This window comes from Vicugna pacos, chromosome 34 (assembly GCF_048564905.1).
Source record: "Vicugna pacos chromosome 34, VicPac4, whole genome shotgun sequence".
NCBI classification, from domain to species: Eukaryota; Metazoa; Chordata; class Mammalia; order Artiodactyla; family Camelidae; genus Vicugna; species Vicugna pacos.
Window position 1 is genome coordinate 4854510 of NC_133020.1, and position 19871 is coordinate 4874380.

At 41.0% G+C, this 19871-nt stretch overlaps 1 protein-coding gene across 8 annotated transcripts in view; it reads right to left on the reverse strand.

Moving 5' to 3' along the window:
* PPFIBP1 (PPFIA binding protein 1) overlaps window positions 1-19871 on the reverse strand; it is a 152864-nt gene that overhangs the window by 100356 nt on the left and 32637 nt on the right. For all 8 annotated transcript variants that reach the window (XM_072954726.1, XM_072954729.1, XM_072954732.1 and 5 more), the window contains one exon: window positions 1717-1812. The gene's annotated coding sequence lies outside the window, so the exon portion shown is untranslated. The remainder of the gene's footprint in view (window positions 1-1716; window positions 1813-19871) is intronic.

Genomic DNA, 19871 nt, shown 5'->3' on the forward strand with positions numbered 1-19871 from the left:
TCCCTGAACAAAATACAGTCATCGCCAAAAGATATGCACAGAATCATTCACCGGAGCGCCATCTGTAATACATCCAAACTGGAAAACACCCAAATGGCCAGCGACTATAAAACAAATATACAACTGAATACCATGATAGTAAGGAGCATGAAAAAATCAACCATCTGCATTATCAGAGACAAATCACAAATGTAGTAAGCAAAATAAGCCAGACACAGAAGAATATATACCATATGATTCTATTTATATAAACTTTAAAAATAGGCAAAACTATCAACAGCATTAGAAATCAGGAAATTGGTTACTCCTGGGAGCATTAGGGGAGGAGAGCTCTGGGATGCTGGTAATTTTCTGTTAATCTTGGGCTGGTTACACAGATGTGTCCACTTTGTGACAATCAGTCCATAAAGTCATCCACTTTTTTTTTTAGGTTTTTTGGGGGGGAGGTAATTTGGTTTATTTATTTATTTTTAGAGGAGGTACGGGGGATTGAACCCGGGACTTCATGCATGCCAAGCCTGTGCTCTACCACTTGAGCTATACCCTCCCAACTAAGCCATCCACTTACGATGCGTGTACTTTGCTCTGTGTATAAGATACTTCAACAAAAAGCTGACCGAAAGAGACCCTGGAGGACATCTGGTCTGCTCCCCTTGTCAGCATATGAGTAACTGCTTCCTATAGATGTGAAATATCTCAAAGGCACACAGGAAATCCAAGAAAAGGCTGGGTCTAGACACTGGATCTCAAGTTCCCATCTAGGTACCAAAGCTACCTCTCAAACTTGGGAGGATGTTTCTCTGAACTTCCTTCCTTGCTGTGACTATAGCCAAGATTTAGAAGGATTAGGATCGCATTCCCCTTAGGAACATAACCCGGAAGGTTCCGGGCTCCTACCAACAACGGTGCCAGGATGAGCATTTAAACGCTATTGGGAATACGGCAAATCAGAGAAGTCACACGGCATTGTGTTCACACCCTAGATTCTTCCCCTTCCTGGCTGTGTGATCGTCTGCACGCTCCCTCCCTCTCTCTGAACTTCAGCATCCTCATCTGAGTCCCCGAAATATCAACTCCCACTTTGCAAGGTTGCCACAGGGTTATAAGGTAACAGTGTCAGAGCAGTGCCTGGCACGTGGCAAGCACTCAGAAAAAGTATTCATTGAGTGAATATTGATTGAAGTGAATTAGTCAAGTGCTTGTCACTTAATTGAAGTTGAATAAATAGTTAAGTATTATTCTCATTACTCAGCAAGAGAAACAGTGAGAAAAGGAGTAAATAAGCTGATACAAAAACACCTCATTTTTCTAAGCCTACGGGATCATTAACGGGTCGACCTACAATTCTCACCGACTTACAGGAGGCACTAAAATGATCTGCGGGGCAAAGAGCAATAAAGGATTTAAGAAAAGGGCGGTGCTTTTTAAGTGCTACCAGGTCTGTGTTTTCCTTCTTGGTGCCAAGCAGAGATTTGTTCACTGACTGTCATAACATGTCTAAGTTCCACAGGCACCTATGTTAGTCACATTAGTTTTAGAATTAAAACATTTTTAAAGACGGGGGTGGGTGATAAATTCTCATAGTCTTAATGAGTACACTATACAGTCTAGTAAGTTTATGACTGGGAAAAAATGCAAACACTGAGCGGACAGAGAGGTAATTACAGGCTTTAAAGATGCCACAAATGAACAGTGGTGAGGAGGGAGTTCACTTACGTTTTAAAAAGCCAAGTTTAACGCTGATTTTTTTTCTTCAGCTCTTCAAATCTTCCATGTACTTCTTAGCAATCTGATCCATAAAGTTCTTTTAGGCTGAAAAGAAATATAAAAAAGATAAATTAAAACTAACTTCAAATTAGAAGTCAATTAGATGGTAAATTAGTTTCTCAGCAAAGAACATCAAACTAGATACCACATGTGCAATTAAAAACCGTAAAATATGTCAAGGACCAGTAGATTTAACTAACTTCCTTCCATCTCTCATTCCGTTGTTCCTTCCCCCTAACACCCCTCCCCACCTAGCTCTTTTCTTACTTCCTCAGTTACTGGACAACCTCAAATATTCTTGAAGCCTGAATTTCAGCAGAAAACCATCATCATTAATTTTTACAGCACAAAGTACCTGGCTCACTATAAAATACACTATAGAGTTAGGTACTCTCTGTCTGCTGAGTACATGAATGAACCACAGTTTACCAATATTTAGTTAAGGTTAAAAAAGTGAGGAAATTTATTCTCTTCGTGCCCAAGAAAAATACATAGACATTATATAGAAACATATACAGTGTTTTTTAGACTTGCTTGTTTTTAATTGCTGGGGGTTTTTTTATTTGAAGTAGTGTTAGTTACAATGTATCAATTTCTGGTGTACAGCACAATGTTTCAGTCATACTTACACATACATATATTCATTTTCATATTCTTTTTCATTATAGGTTACAAGATATTGATTATCGTTCCCTGTGCTACGCAGAAGAAATTTTTTAATCTATTTTATCTGTAGTAGTTAATATTTGCATGTCTGTTTTTTAGACCTGTGATTCTGATTCCCTTATCTCTTTTAAATAACATATACTCGGGAAAAAAATTCCCAGTAGTATGTATATGGGCATGTATATCCTCACCATCATAGCAATAAAGGAGATTTTGGTGGTGAGGAAATATTTAGGAATAGTAGAAGTTCCTTTTGAGGTGCTCATTCTTCAAAGACTTCATAACTACCTCCACCTCCCAAGAAAGCTGGGTAGCTGCAAGTTGAATACTAGAGACGTCACCTCACATGTGTTTTTCAAACGTATATAAGACCGGGGCCAGTCCTAGACAAAACTGAAATAGGAAGCGTAGCTGCTTCCTTCTCTCTGCCCTTTTGAGAAGTCAGTGACCCCAGATGTTTAATTAAGTAGAGAAGCAACAAGATCAGCTCCAAGATTCCAACAACTTAATGGATGTGCTTCTTGAGAACATTTTCATTTAAAAAAAAAAAAAAGCTTGAGAAGAGGCAGGTGCTTAACACTGAAAATAAACCACGTTACTGACAATCGAATTTAGGCATGAATGGGGATAGAGGTTGTCCTGAAGGAATTTCTCAAGTTAAGTTTCTGTTCATTTCAGCCTCCCCTAAAACCAGCTTCATGTGTGACCAATTTATACACACCAGTCCAGGTAAATTTTAAGCAAATGACGCACACAGAGGCAAGCCTGATTTTTAAAAAGAGTGCTCCAGAAGTAAACACATGTTAATCAGCATGTGTCTGATTACCCTAGTGTCTAGGAACCCTACCCCATGGGTGACTGTAAGAATGGAAGCAGGCAGAGCTGGTGGGGGAGGGCGGTAGTGGATGGAGCAATCTCCCCTTTATCTGTTTTATACTTTGATCCAAGATTTGGCTGGAGAATTGGTTCCTTGAGCTGCTTATAAAAGGGTTCAAACTAAACGGGTGATTCCATTAAAAGCTAGGGCAGAAATCACAATGAGCTCTAAACATAGCTGATCTAGAACCATAATCACCCTCCAAATCCAACCACCATCTCTAACAGAGACTTGGTGGGAAAATGTGAGTTCCAGCCTGGGTCCCAGAGCACAGGTCAGCCAGGTCTGAGCAGACAGGAGCCAGGCCTTGTCTTCCTTCCCACCCAGTGCCCTGGAACAAAGAGCAGAATGTGGGACCCCTACACTGCTATGAGGGCCGAACCGCCAGTGAGGGGTCGAGACTAGGGTGAGGAGGGCCGGTGGATATTCCAGAGCTGGGAAACAGGAGGCGCCAGCAGGGAGCAAGACGCAGAGGTTCCTGGGAGCCAGTCACACCCCCACTCCAGGCCCTGCCCCCTCCATCAGCCTCCTCGCTAGAAATTACATGTGCAAAGTTTAGACACTTCACACACCAGGGCCACTTATATCTGTAAGACCCAGTTCAAAGCAACACGTACAATTAGAAAACGACTTTTTTTTTTAAAGTCTTATAAGAAAGTGTTGCCTGAACTTGCTCCAGAGGAATTTCATGTTAACTAAGAGGCACTAAGGATATTCAATCCCTCCCTGAGCACAGAACTCTGATTATCTGGCCCAACCGGGACTGAATACATAAAAAACATTTATAAACATGAATCATTAGATTTTTTTTTTGACTTTCCATCATGAGCCTGGTTTAAGTAAGTCAAAGCTATCCTTTGTTGTACAGTTTTGATCGAATTCAAGAGGCTTTAGTCACTTCCTCAGAAACAGACATAAGCTATAAATACGAACTAACCAACACAGCCAACCACTCACAGAAAGGCTCGCTGACAAGTTTAATTTAAAAAGAAGAACACGTTATTAAACTGAAAAGTAAGCCATAAAAAAAAAAATCTAACCCCATGCAAACCACATTCCTAGTACAAAAACCCTAGTGTAATGACAAGGATAACTACAAAACTTTTTCTATGACTCACAAACCTTTCCTATATAGAGATTACAAAAAACCAAAACAAAAAGACAAAAAACAGCCTGTATGTGCATCCATATAATAAAACAAATCCTTAACACCCTGCCCAAATCTCCGATTTCAACTACCAAGAAAATTCTCCAAGCCACTAAGTAAGTGACTTCTGTACATCGCTTCGAGCTGGAAAACACATTTATTATACTGCCTGTTTTCCAAATCCCTTTGATCTTGTACAGCATGGCCATCAGAGCTGAGTAACACGCGAGACCAATAATCATTAGAAGTGAAGCTACTGTTTATTATAATAACGCCATACTTCGTACTTGAAACGGAATCCAAAGTCTCTACTCACGTAAGACTTAAGTGTCTACAGCAGGAGGCAGGGCAAGTGCTGTCTGCCATCTGTTTTCATAAAGTTTTATTGGCACACAGCCATCCTCATTTGTTTACATATTGTCTGTGGCTGCTTTTGCAAGACACGATGACAGAGCTGAGTAGTTGCAACAGAGACAGTAAGTAAGGTCTGCAGAGCATAAAATACGAATTATCTGATCTGGCCCTTTAAGAAAAAGTTTGCTGACCTCTGGTCTAGAAAACAAATCCTAAAATGAGAAATAATAACCCTGGTGTAGTCATCTCACTGGGTGACTCCCTAAGTCATTTCACCTTTAGCTGCTTTAATTGTCTTACTTACAACACAACAACAGGTCGTCTTTATTGGGAATCTATGTACCAGGCACTATTCTAGCAGCTTTACTTTTAGTAAATGGAAAAAATACTCATTCATTTAATTCTGGCGAAAATCCTGTGAGGTAAGTAAGTGATTATCCCCATCTTACAGATAAGGAAAACTGAGGCAGAGGGGTTAAATAACTTGCTTAAGGTCACACCGCTGTTAAGTGGAAAAGTTAGGATCAGAACTTGGGCAACCTAGGTCCCGAGCTGGTATTATTCATCTCTGTGCTGTACTGATAATAGTTTTAATTTCATAAAAGTTGTAGATAATAAAAAGAAATCTCAAAAGGTCTGTGAGAAATGCTGGGCAAGCCAGTAAAGTGCACCTCTGTGAGGTTTAGGATAAGATACCTAACATGGTAAGATAAACGAACTTCCACAGACTTTTAAGAGCCTTCTGATTCCAAGATCAGAGCTAAACTTGGGGTATGGGGGATACAAAAGCCCACGATACTCTTTATTTTCTTTACAAGTAATCAAACGATCAAAAGAACTGACCAATGTCTATCTTTCCCTTGGTAAATGAGGCCTCTCCAGGCAGTTCTGTCCCTTCAGAAAGCCTTCAGGATACTTACCAGAGAGACGCTAATTCTTCCAAATGTGTTCCCATTGCATCTTATTCTCCACCTGGTTTCCATCTGGGAAAAGGCTCAGGGAGCACCAACAGAAACTATGGAATGACTGCTCTTCATAGCCTGGAAAGGGAGCTCTGTCCAGACCTCAACTGTCACGTGGTCCAGGGAAGTGTCCCCTTAACTGAGTCATCCCCACCACTTCCTGAAGTTCTCCAGGATGTCTGGAGGAAACGTGTCACCTAAACATGACTCAGAGCTCTTCCGTACTGAGACAGGTTTCCACGACCCAAATAAAGTGAGGGGAAAACACATTGCTCAATTACTCAGCATCAGTTTCACATTTAGATAGAGATGGTCTTGGCCAAATTTCTAATTAGGCTAATCATTAGTTGGTTTCCCATGTCTGCAGAGTCAAGCCCAAATCCTTGAGTTTGACATTTAAGACCATCCTCATTTTCATCCCTTACCTACTTTTCCAATCTTCCTCCTTCTGTTTTTGGTCTTTCACGTAACCAGGATGGCCTGTTTCCTCAGCACGTGATGTCTACTCCTGCTTCTGAGGATGTACTCACTCCTTACTCTATTTCCTCTTCTACTGCCTTCATCACATCCAGGGTACAGGCCAGATCGCTGTGTTAAACACTGTACGATATAATTTGTATCTCCTGTGAGAGTTGAACCCTCATGATCTAGCAGGGTAAACAAGTACACAGAAGACTAAACTAAGGCTGTGTTTTAAAGGTTCCGCGAGGAGGTGGGTATAGCTCAGTGGTAGAACACAGGCTTAGCATGCACAAGGTCCTGGGTTCAATCCCCAGTATCTCCATCAAAAAAAAAAAAGAATAAAATAAAATTGATTTAAAAAAAAAAGGTTCAAAACACTACAGGACTCTGATGAGGGGATCTAAAAAGACTTCAGAGAGAGGCCATCACTGTGGTGGACCTTGAAGGATGGGAGAACCTTACAGTAGTCAAGTTGATAAAGTTGTAGGACAAAGGTTTACACCATAAACTTCAAAGCCAGACAGACATGGGTCCAAAATGCTGGCTCCCTTTGACTGGAAAGCTCCCTTTGACTGGAAACAGGGTATGCAAGAATTACAACCAAGTAACTCAGGTTGATGCCTAACCATGCTCAAAACCATATCTGCAGCCAGTTCTTACGTCCTGCTCCAATAATAAAGCCTTCTATATTATGTCCCTTTGTAGACCTCCCCTTCCCTGCCAACAGCATTTCGTATTTCGACACATTCATTCATCCTGGCGTCTGATCACACATTGGTTTTCACTGTTTAAATATTCCCAAAGTATGTTTTGCCTCCTCAATGAGACTTTGTTACCAAAGAATAGATTCTTTCAAAGAGACCCTTGGCATTTTCAAATTTTAGGTTCAAGGTCCCCGACAAGTAAGGCTAGTTGAGCTGAGAAGCAAATGTAAATTACAAGCTTGGGCTGTTTGGCTGGTTAGTTACAGGGGGCCCAGTCAACCATGAACATCTGTATTCCAACACGGCTTTGTTTTCTGCCTATCCAGCAACTCATACGAACAGATTTAAAACTTCTTTCTTTGTGGAATGATCAGACAAAAGCCAAGGGCGAGGACGAGTGATAGAAGCAAAGATCAAATTAAGCAGTACAAGAAAGTGATGGCTCTTAGCCGAAAAATAAAAAATAAAATAAAATAAAGAAGTTAAAGAGTTGAAGAAATTATATGTTACAGTATATTTGCAAATCTGAGGCTGAACAAAGGGCTTTGGACTAATCCCTTATGTGTCAAAGGGGTTAAGTGTACAGTTTTTTTGTGTGTTCTCACAGCACTAAACACTGTAAATACCAGCTGAATGAATAATCTCATCATCTCCATTGTCCCAAAGTCCTCAGTGAACCCATTTTCCATGCCAAAATCAAATTCAATACAGTCAAATTTCCCTCAAAGTTCCAAAATTTGATTATTTACAATGTCTGTTGACATATTACATCAAATAAGGGTCACATATTTTTAAACTGACATGTTGCTTCATAATCGTATTTGTAGTGGTTAGTGATGGCTTGCCTTTTTTTCTTTTAATTCTAAAGTTTTGTGCCCAGCTTTGCCAATACTGGCAAATTATTTTATCCCCCACAGAAAGAACTTAACTAAACGATTCTAAGCAGTTTCGGAATTCAAAAGTGGTTACTCTTTGCAAGTTTTTACTGAATTGATTGGAATGATTAGTCAGGCACAAAGTTTTTTGTTTTTTTTTTTTTGGTGGGGGTGGGGGGGTAATTAGGTTTATTTACTTATTTTTAATGGAGGTACTAGGGCTTGAACCCAGGACCTCGTGCATACTAGGCGTGCACTCTGCCACTGGGCTACACCTTCCCCCACAAGTCAGCCATAAAGTTTTACACAAAAATAAACAGGTACATGCCATGGGGCAGTATGCTGGGGGTTGGGGTGAGAGAATGAACACAGTTCAACTTCCAAGCCCGCTGATTTTCTTTCGTGACAAATACTTTAAACTTTTTTTAATGACAAATATCATGGACCATAGCAAAAATTTTATGTAACATGTTAAAACTTCATATGAAAATATTATGAACTATAATGCAAAATCTACATTTTCTACGTACACTTAAAGAATGGATTTTAATTGGGGGCCAGAATTTTAGAGTAGATGTTTCCATTATTTGCACACTACTTGAAGCTTGGGGGTAGTTTGGTAGAAATCAGAGATTGCTAACTACAGTCAGCTGTGTCCTCAAAGGGAACAATATTCTATAAATGCTCTAAAATATACCCTAATGAAAATGTAGGAAAAACACTTGCACCGCCCCTAAAACTCTGGCTTCCATACCCAAGAAATCTTGTAGAATCAAGTCCTTCCACCTACATCATTAATGTGTTATTGCAAATATCATTCAGAAAGTATGAAGTCAAACCACTTCAATCCCACGAGCAGTCTTCTGAGAGAGCATTCTGAACTCGTGTTAAATTTGTGTACTGATTGTTTGAATAAAAACAGTGACTTCAGCTGACTGGTATACGACACTTATCATGCCAGGAGAACTCTGAGAACCAGTGTAGCCCAGTGAGGTCACCACAGCTCTGGAAAGGGGGTTGGCCCGCTATGAACTCTATCACTGCTGACCAAGCAGTGAGGACGCTTCCTGTTTAACAGCCCCATTTAACATGCACTTTCATTATCATACAAGATTCATCATCTCGGCATCACATGTACTTAGAAAGAAGTGGGTTGGTAGGTTCACTGACTTACTTCCTAAGAATTACACTCCTGAAATACAAGGAACTGAAAAAAAATATACATATAGGCTTATAGTGGGACATTCAAAATATAAGACCACCTTATAATAAAGAAGTGCCCAAGAGTTACATCCAAAACTGAGGGTTTCCTGCCTAAGATAGGTCCTACTCTGCTACCTTTTTTAAAAAAAAAAATCCTGTCAACCAAGATAAGACACTGGAGCTTTAAAGATTTACTTAAACTATAATAGGGAAAAGGATATATTCTTTTAGGAGAACACCAGTTAAAATACCTAGTTAATTTTCAGCTTCCACATGCAGAAAGACACAACAACCTACATATTTTCTAATATTTTCTAAGTCTCAAAAGAGAATCCACTGCAACTCTAAAAAAGGATACAGGATGAAAAGTTTAATGCTCCACTCCTCATGTACCCCTAACCACAGATAAGAAAGTAAAAAAACTAATAAAACTACAAGGGACAAAATGCAGCTCACTTATCACCAAAGGTTCTATCTCACGAAAAGGCAACCCTATTTCCTTCCAATCCTACCATCCAAGGCTGACATCCTAGCTTTTCCTAACCTTTTCACCCCATCAAGAAATTGTTCGCTCTCTTTCTTTCCCTCTCCTTGCCCCCTTTCTCATTCTATCAGGGGCCAAATTGGTAGATGTTTTTTTCAAGGGTATATTGGCAACTGGCAGTGGTTATCAAAAGCCTTAAAAATGTAACAGCCTTTGACCCAGCATTCCATATTAATTAAGCTAAATACCTGGACAAGTGGGCAGATTTTTGCACCTAATTTTCACAGCGTTATTTATAATAAGAAAAGATGGGAACAATCTAATTGTGTCCAGCAGTAGCTATATTGGGGTACATTCATTGGACAGAATATCAAGCAGGCCAAGGTCACGGAGGCGGGGGGATGTTACCAACAATCAATGACACAGAAGGACATTCATGATATATTAATTGATTTCTGTAAATACACATGTACATAAGGTAAAAAATCAGCAAGGATAACCATCTATGGTTTTCAATGCCTCCTTCTTCCTCTTCATCACTGACCCTGCAGAGAAGTCCCAGCTTTCCTTAGAAAGGGACAGAGCGGAAATGGGGGGTGGAGGTGGCAAATGAAGGGAGAAGTCTGTGCATGTTTTTCCAAAACCACCCCTACTCCTAGTGATAGGTCTTCCGCCCCCCTCTGAGATAGGGTGTCATAATGCAGCAGGCTGGCAGCGATGTAATTTCAAAAGAGTGTGATTTTATTTTCTTCTTTGCTTATCTTTATTTTTATAATTTTACAATAAAGATTATGTACTACTTCTGTCAAAGGGAGCAAAGCATGATGACTCAAAATGTAGAATTTGGAGCAGATCTGCCTGGGTTTTAATATTCTAGGTCCATAACTTTTCGTAACTTTCGGTCAACTTACTTAACCTAAGCCTCAAGTTTCCTCATCCAACAAACGGGCAGAATAATATTAGAAGTATCTTTTCTTTAGAGATGCTAATAGAAATGCCATATTGGATAAAAGAAATGATTATTATAGATATATAAAATACAAGTTTAAGTGTTTATACTTTTAAGGAAAAAAATTCTAAACCGCAGTCTCACAAGAGAAAAAAATATACATAAATACATAGGGAAAATTTCATTAGAAGATAACCAAAAATGTATATTAAGTAGCCCTGAATTACTGTTTTACATATACTAAAACAAACCAAAAAATCCTAATATTCACAGTTTCAACGTTGTAGTGAAATTGCTGGTCATTCATTGTAACTGGCAACGTATTTAATTCTTCCGTACTTCAGGAATGCATTAAAGCTCTGCCGCAGCAGGAGTCAGTAATTCCACTCCAGTGCATTATCTTAGGAAATAATTTGCTTAAAACAAAATTTAATATGCACAAAGGTGTTCATTACCGAATTCTAAGTAACAGTAACTATTTTTAGAGGGCTAGTGAGTAATTTAACTAATATCAGAGATGTCAAAACAATAAAACTAAGAAACCACCCAGGTGGTCATAATGAAGACCAGAAAGAAACAAAATAGTTTGACATACTTTTAACTAAAGACAATAGGATCCAAAATATCTACCCTCTGTTGCTGTATGAATGTACAGACCTGTGCACAGGAGGAGCACGTGGGCCATGGGGAGGAGCAGCGAGCAAAAGGCAGAGGCGTGGACCAGCATGGCGCCCTCGGCAGCTGGACCAGAAGACACGGTTGGCCAGACTATCTGTTACGAGGAAGACAATACCAGACTTCCAGGAAGGCAGGGAGGGAGACCAAATTTCACTAACATTTTATGAATGCATTGCCACTGGCACTCTCTCTCAGTCCAGATGCCAGCTGGTCACACAAGATGCAAAAGGACTCTGAAGGGAGACCAGGAGTTCCACAGCCACGAGGTATTACAGTTTACACACACCCATAAGTGGATGGATGGATGGATCGATGATGGTATCATTGTAATTTAACCAAGCTGACTCCCACAAAATGGACAAATGGCTTAAAGTCACCATAGATGGATGATAACACCAGTAATGGAAGAACACCATGGATGGATGATGACACAAGTAATGTATACACAACTGACACCAGAAATGGGAGAGTCTGCTACCTCTGCTTGTTCGAATCACACAATCAATCCCGGGTCCCTGGTCCGTCTACAGTAAAGATGACACTGTCACAGCAAGAAATGTTTCTAAAAGAAACGTGTGCATTTTGAAAATGAGAAATTTGAAAATATTTCCACTGTGGGTTTTTTTTCCCCAAAATAATGTCACATCCATAAAAATCTCTCCTATCTGCGCTCTCTAAAAATGCGAACACAATTTTCTAATCTGTTCTTAAAATGTACAAAATTAAGAGTTTGCACTTTTAAAGCCCTATTAAATATAGGAAATTGCCACATGTTCCCATTCTTTTTTTTTTTAAAGAATTAATTAACATTAAAGAAGAACACAATAGCTACAATTTATTGATGACTATTCTCAGGGCCTGATGTGTGTTAACATTCAATCTTCAACACTATCCCTGATGGAGAGACTATTGGTACTTCATTTCACAGATATAAAAACTGAGATACAGAGAGATTAAGCAAATTCGCTAATCTAGTAAACAGCCAAGATAGGATTCCAGCCTAGGCACTTTAACCCCAGAAGGTCTGCTCTTCTTAACCCCTCAGAAAACTACACTAGATTGCAATTTACCGGCTGATCTCAACCAAATTTTTGTGCAGCAGGTGAATTAAAAATTGCATGTCTCCCATGTGGATCTATATGTGCCTTATAAATTAACTTTTTCAATGATGACAGCTTAAAAAATAATTATTTAAATAAAATGAACTTAGAAGCAGACCTTAAAATGACCGTATCACAAAGCGGAAACAGATTTCTTAAAATAAGGAAGCATTTGCAATCACATTACTCTCACTAGAATTATCATTGAATGAAAGGGAAAAAGAGCCATAAATTTTAAAAATTGAGAGTATTTATTATGGTTTTTAATACCATTAATAAATATCACATTATTTTAAAACATTTTTATATCCTTTTAATTTCTACATTTGAGTTTAAAATATTTAATATATTTGTGCAATGTGTATATTATTTATAATAAATATACATAGACAGGAGGAGACGCTCACAAATTAGTGGAAGCAGTACCCTAACAGAAAGTCTGAGACCACTGCAGACAACTTTAAAGCAGGAGAAAAACACAATCAAATTTCATTTCAAGAAGTTCATCCTGGAGAAAGCATCAGAGGATGAATCTGGAGGCAGGGGATGCAATTATGGTTTCTGAAAATGTGAGCCAGCAGAGAGAACGGAGGGAAGAGGAAGGCTGGGTAAAGCTCTAGGAGATTTATGGAGGCACGGAGGAGCGCAAGTCAGTGATGGCGCTGCGGTTTCCGACTCAGAGAATCAGAAGAGAATATAAAACAAAGTGTGTGTGTTTTGAGTGGGGGGTAGGGGATGGAATTTGGATTGCATTGAGACTGCAATGCTCACGGAATCACAGGGTGAATGCACACAGTGCTGTGGGGAAAAAAGGTCTGGAGAGTTCAGGATGGAGCCCTGGGATCATTCATGGTTGTGCTTCATCAGGTTTTAAGTGGTGACTGACAGGATGGGTTTTGGTAAGTGCACTGGGGGAGGATACCTAGACAGAACGGGGCCAGCAAGGAAGGAACCAGAAGAACCAGTGGTAAGGAAGGAAGGGAGGAAGGAGGGAGGGAGGAAGGGAGGATGAAAAGAAGTGATGGGACTGGGATATGGGAGAGGCCCCAGAGAGGGGAATGAGAGTGAGAGACCATGCAGAAGGCTAGGGGCGGGGGGTTAGGTAGCTATTGTGACCACCGGTGGGGGAGCAACACCCAGCGTCACATGTGCTTCCCGAGCACAGTGAAGCCCCCGGGCTACCACTCCTCCCCCTTACACGTTTAGAAAGTTGAAAGACAGGAGCTTGGTAAAGAAAGGCATGATCCTGGCAACTTCATATTCTGCACAAACGCGTGAGGAAGCACAGTCAACAGTCAGGATCGAGCTGTCGTAAACCACTTATTACTAGGGATTAAAAAACAGTGTCCTCATAAACTTTGATTTTTAATAGTCAATTAATAAAGACAGAAATACTTTCCAAGATAAGAACAAAACCTCCCCAGAAAACATGAGAAAAATAACTTGTGATACTGCTCTTGCTAAATGTGCTCAGCTGCCCATCCAGCCGTGAGGGACCATCCCTCTTTCCCATCAGACCCCGAAGGCCCTCCTGCACGATGGGAGTCTGGGCTGGGCTTTGGCTTTTTGATGTAACCATCGATCTGTTCAGTGTCCTCTCTTAAGAAGAAATAAAAGCTAGATTAAAGGCAAATTTTACTATTTTTCCAATGTCCTTAAATTTCTTTTTTTTTTCAGTCTGGAATCTCTCCATAATGATAAAGACACAAACTTTATCTTGGGTTTGAATCAGTGTCTGATTCTACTTGGTCTGAATACTGACTTCATGAAGAAAGCTAAACAACCCTCTTGGACTTAGTACCATAAGTTGAATTATCAGCTTACTTTTTTGCCAAAATTTTTATTACAGAGAATTTCAAAGACACACAGCCATAAGTAGATTAATACAATGGGTGCCCTGCACCCACCACCAGCTCCAACAATCACTACCCTCAGAGGATCTGTTCCATCTACACCCTCTCCACCCACACCCCCATACTATCTTGAAGCAAGTCCCAGAAATTCTAACATTTCTTCTATGAGTATTACAGTAAATCTCTCTAAAAGATAATATAACTTTAAAACTATTACCATACCCTCCCAAAATTTGCAATAATCATTGTTAGCAAGAGGAATTTTTATTTCAATACCACATTTCCAGTTAATCATATTTCCAATTGTCTCATAAAAATCATATTGTAAAACACCATTTCTTTGTTTGCATCAGGATCTCCTCAAGGTCCACCATGGTGGTTGGTTGATAGGTCTGTATTTGGGGGGCTCATTTTTCCAAAGACTATTTTTTAAGAGCTCTTTTAGGTTTACAACAAAATTGAGAGGAAGGTACCGAGATTTCCCATGAAAATTTCCTAAGAATTTTTTAATCTATAGCTATCCCCTATTTCTCTCTCTTCTTCCTCCTTGCAAGTCATTTCTTGAAGAAACTGGGTTGTCTGCCATGGAGAGCAGCCCACAGCCTGACTGTATTCCCAGGTACAATTAACACATTCTAGCTCACATATAATATTCAGGTTGGTTACTTTTTTTCCTGCCCCTTGTTGGTAAGAGAGCGAGACAGATCATGGTACACTGAACAAAACTAGCATGCCTTTCTATTCTGCTGACATTAATATGGAAAACAAACTGAGGGCTAGTTTTCAAGAACTTCAGAGCAAGCAGTTTGGGTTGAAACCCAGCTCCACCACTCTCCAGCTGTGTGGTCTTTAACCGGCTTACTTAACGTCTCTGTGCTTCAGGGTCTTTATCCACAAAATGGAGATTAATACTTCACACCTACTGTGTGAGAATGCATTGAGATCATTCAGAAAAAGAGCTTGGCACACAGTTAGCTCCCCGCCACCCAAAAGCTGTCATTATTATCCTTTTAAAATCATGACGATCCCTAATCAAAAGGGAAAGCCTCTTCCTCAAAACTAAAGCTCCACCTTGGGGAGCCACCTCTTTTCTTCCCCCAAGTGACTACTCTAAATTGTTAAGCACTTTCGCCAATTTCTGTCTATAATGGTACTTCTGAACAAAAACTACCCCCGCTGTGTGATAATGCATCTTCCATACTTTGCAAACAGCAGGCGGGATCAGCTGTCCTTTTACAGTCACAGAATTAATCTTCTTGCCTGTTTAGAAAGCATTCAACTGAGGGACAGCAATTTTTGTTCCCTTTGACTAAGAGCCTACCATGTGCCAAGCGTGACATTTAGCAGAGACACTTGATGAATTCTTATCTGCTGGGTGTCGGGGTCGGGGGAATCCAGTGGTCTATGTTTTAATTGTTAATAACCCGAAAGTTCTCATTTTAAATATGTATTCAGTACCTACCGCTGGGCGACAGGCTGCAGGGAGTGAATATTTAACAATAAGGCACAGTCTCTGAAAAAGAAGTTTATCATCCATTAGGGGAGAGAGAGGTACACTGATGATTCATTATGCAGCGTAACATAAGATACCATGAGAGGGGCAAGTGAAGTGGTGGGAAAAATAACTCAGAGCTAAGAGTAGTTATGGAGAGCTATTTAAAGTATGGGTAAACCTTTAATGGAAAAAAATATGAAAACAAATATATGTATGTATATGCATGACTGGGACACTGTGCTGTACCTCACTGTAATTGACTGTACTTTAATTTAAAAAATTAAAAAAATATAAAGTATAGGTAGGATGAAAGTTTGAACAATACACAGAATTTAAGAACACCACAGGGAAGTAAAAGAAACAAGAAGAAAGAGAATTTCAGACAGAGGGAGCAGGAGCCTAGGGCTGAAGTGTGTGTTTGGGGGGGGGGGGGTTGTCCAGAGAATGGCAGTAGGTCTGGTGGGATGGAGGGTGGGACATGAGAAGGGACAGTGAGAGAGGTGGCCAGATCCTAAAAGCCTTTGATGAGTGGTGGTAAGGAAGTTGGACTAGATTTGGTAAGCCATTGAGAGGGTGTGAGGTTTTCTAGGCCTGTGAGTGGCAATGCTCGGAGCTGTGTTTTACACAAGCTAATACGGACGCAGGGAGGTGGGGGAGACCATCCATACCCTAAGCAAGGCCCTCTGAGTCAGGGCAGAGAAAGGAAGACACAAGTATCAGCTACATTTTGGAGGGAAGAAACATGACTTGGTAACTGAATGAGAGAAGAGGTGAAGGAGAATCCAAAGACAGCTCCAAAATTTTGAACCTAAATGTCCAGAAAAAACAACGGTGCCATTAACACAAATATAAGCTGGTTCAAAGAGCTGGGGTGGGGAGAGAGGTGATGGGATAAACCCCACAGGAACGCGCTGAATTTTCATGTACGGCAGAACACACACAGCGGGCCACCAGGACCAACGGGGCAAGTGCAGAGAGGGCCAGCGAGGAAACCTTGGAGGAATGAGTTTAGAACGAAGCAAGGTGGGCTAGTGACAACGGAGGGAGAAGTGGTGCGCAGAGAACAGTCAGCCCAGCCCAGATCACAGGATCCAAAGAAGGGAAGCGCTTCAGAAGAGTCACGAAGACAGAGGACAGACGGCAGAGGTTAAAGCTGGGACACAAAGGCAATGAATGCAGCCCCCTGCTCAACAAACGCGGAAGAATAAAGGAGGGGACACAGGCCAGAGCACCAAAGGAAGAGGTATTCATTTTTTGGGAAGGGGGACCGTCTGACTGTTTTTTTGCAGATCAAGGGTGACGGGGAGGGAAAAACACCTGAGATGGGAAAGGAAACGCGTGACCGTGGGGACCAAGGAACAGAGGCAAACGCAAAGACAGAAATCCGTGAAGGTGAAGGAAAGTGAAGCTTAAAAGTCAAGATGACCAGCTGTCAGATCTGTCTCGTTGGCCTTTGTCGAGTTTCAAAAAAAAAAAGATTCTAACTTGCAGAGAGAAAATGAGACATTTGATTTTTCTAGAGAAAACAGAAGATGGGCAACACCGGGCCAAGCTCCCACGGGACAGCTGCTGCTGCCCGAACCGAGACACGGCTGGTATCACCGTCCCCTTTCATTTCAGTCATTTCCACACGGTCTCTGTTGGCAGTTGAGTTTGTGACCCCTGACTTAGATCTTTTTCATTGAAAAAAGAGGGATGATGTCATCCTGAGAGTGAGGACTGTAGACTGAGACTTGAAAACTTGGAAAAGCTATAGTAATAGTCACTGGAGGAAATGGGTTAGAAGTCAACAGGAGATGACTAATCAAAGGATCGCTGTCTGTCGGTCCTCTGAAGAGAGCGGGGACTCAGCATTCTGCCTGGCAAGTGCCCTGCAGCCTGGACGCTGAGGTCACAGGGCAGCCGTGGCCTAAGACAGGAAGACAGAGGATTCTAGGTGATGCAGGACCTGAGTGCAGAGACTGGCCGCACCTGCCCTTGATGGAGGGTCCGAAGGGGCTGGTGTCCTGGGAAAATTTAGAAGAGACATCGTAGGAACGAACTGCCAACCAGGAGGACGGAGGGAGGGAGAGAAGAAGGTGGCAGAGGCCTGGAAGGCAAGATAAAAAGGGGTTTTCCTGGAATTTTTCTGGCAGGAACTTGGAAGTACCATCTTATTGTATTAAAATATTAGTGGACAGACACACATCAAAGGCCAAATGGAAGCACTGGGAGACTCTGGGAGGAAAGTAAAATTAGTACAAAAGAGAAAAGTTAGTCCTGCAAAACTTTACCTTTAGTGTCTCTTCGTGTTCTTGGTACTCAACTCCGGGAAATCCACTAGATTAGCTTTTTTTTTAAAAGAAAAAAAGTGAAAATAAAACCGGACATGGTAAATCATGATAAATTTAATTGTGTTTTTGTGAAATGAGCCACGTGAATGTTAAAGATAACTATTTTTCAACTACACGCTTGACTTCCTTTCAAATATCCTTAACTACAATCTTTGAGATAAAAAGTACACTCATTCTTTGTTCTTATATGCAGAGGGTTGTATACATTATCTTGAGTGAAGACGAAAGGAGATCAAACGTTCCAAGTTCGGAAGGTTCTCAATGCCCCACACAGCACATGCGCGCACAAAGGGAAGGGACCCAGGGTTCACACCCACTTGCCCAGTGCCTGAATCTTTGGCGGCTACATATTCCCTAAGTCTCTTTATGTTGAAAAGAAACACATACACACAAAACAAAATGACATATTAAATGCAGGGAGTAATTCTACAAGGTTACACCGCGACTGCGACTGGCAGCCTGGCCAAGGGAGTCAGGATGGGGGAGCTTAAGGTTTCCATTTTTCAATACTATGATATTATTTGAGAGTCACAATGAGTAAATATTGTTTTTGTAACTTAAGAATTTTAAGAATTAAGTTTTTAAAAAATGAAGCTAATAGAAATCAGTATTACATGAGTGAAAACCAACATCTGTAAAAATATTATGCACGCATGTTATTAAAAAGACTAAGATATGACAGGTACAGATTTAACATTCAAGCGCTGCCCCAAAGGCCCAGGTGTGAACTAAGGCGTGGTTATACTGAAGGATGAACGGGAGTCACGCAGGCTGAGGGATGCTAGACCCAGAGTCCCACAGCTGGGGAGCGAAGCCAGAAGGGTCATCCAAAAGTCATCCAAAAAATGCAAGTTTCTTTCTCTTCTTACGGACCCAAACTCAAAAACTTTCATAAAGTGATTGAAAATATTGAGATTGGATGAAGAAAGGTGGTAACAGTCAAGGAAAGAAAGAGAGCTAAGAAATAAAAAGTATCCTAAATCTGGGAATTCTAGAAGATGTCTAGAAATATTACTCAGGTCCACTTTCTAAATTTCAGCCAGAAGCCAAAATCTCCTTCTGGAGAAGCTGGGCATAAACTACAGAAGATAAACTTTAATCCAAGAACAGATAGTACATTCTGAGGAAGTGCCGTGGTGAGCAAGTGGAGGAAAAGGGCAGATAGACTACTAGAATGCATTCGCGTCCCTCTATCTCCAGTGCTGATCGAGGAAAAAGATGTATTCACTGATTCCCTGCAAGTTTCCCAGCCTTCAGAGCAGATAAACCTCTCTTGGAAAGGAGAAAACTCCCCAAGGCCATGTTCATTCAGAAACACTCCAGCTGACATCAGGAAATGGCTTTTCACAGCAGCTAGGCCCAAAAACATGTCCAATATCCATCAACCTTATTTCTCAAACTCAGGGGACTCATTTATCAGTGTTTGATGGCTGCCACGACAAATGACTACATCCCGAAACAACACCCATGTATCATCACACAGCTTCCGTGGGTCAGAAGTCTGGGCAGAGCGTGGCTCGCCGTGGCTGTCTGCACCCGGTTTCACAGGCAGAAATCAGTGTGGTGGCAGGGCTGTGGTCCTTTCTGGAAGCTCGGTGGATGAGCTCATTCAGATCGTGGGCAGAATTCGTTCCGTGCGGCTGCAGGATTGGGGCCCCCATTTCCTCCCTGGCTGTGGGCCAGAGATCACTCTCCACTTCTAAAGACCACTTGGCTGGTAGCCTCCTTCAGAGTCAGCAGAGGCGGGTCAAGTCCCTCTCAGCTGCCCTTCTGGGTCGCCTCCCCTTCTGCCCCATCTCTGAGTCTTTAAAAAAAAAGGCTTATGCATTAATTACTTAGAGTTTGCCCACCTGGATAATCGAGGCCACCCTCCCTATCTTAAGGTCAGCTGATTACTAACATTACTCCAAGTTCCTTCACAGCAGTACCTACATCAGTGTTTGATTTAACAACCAGTCGACA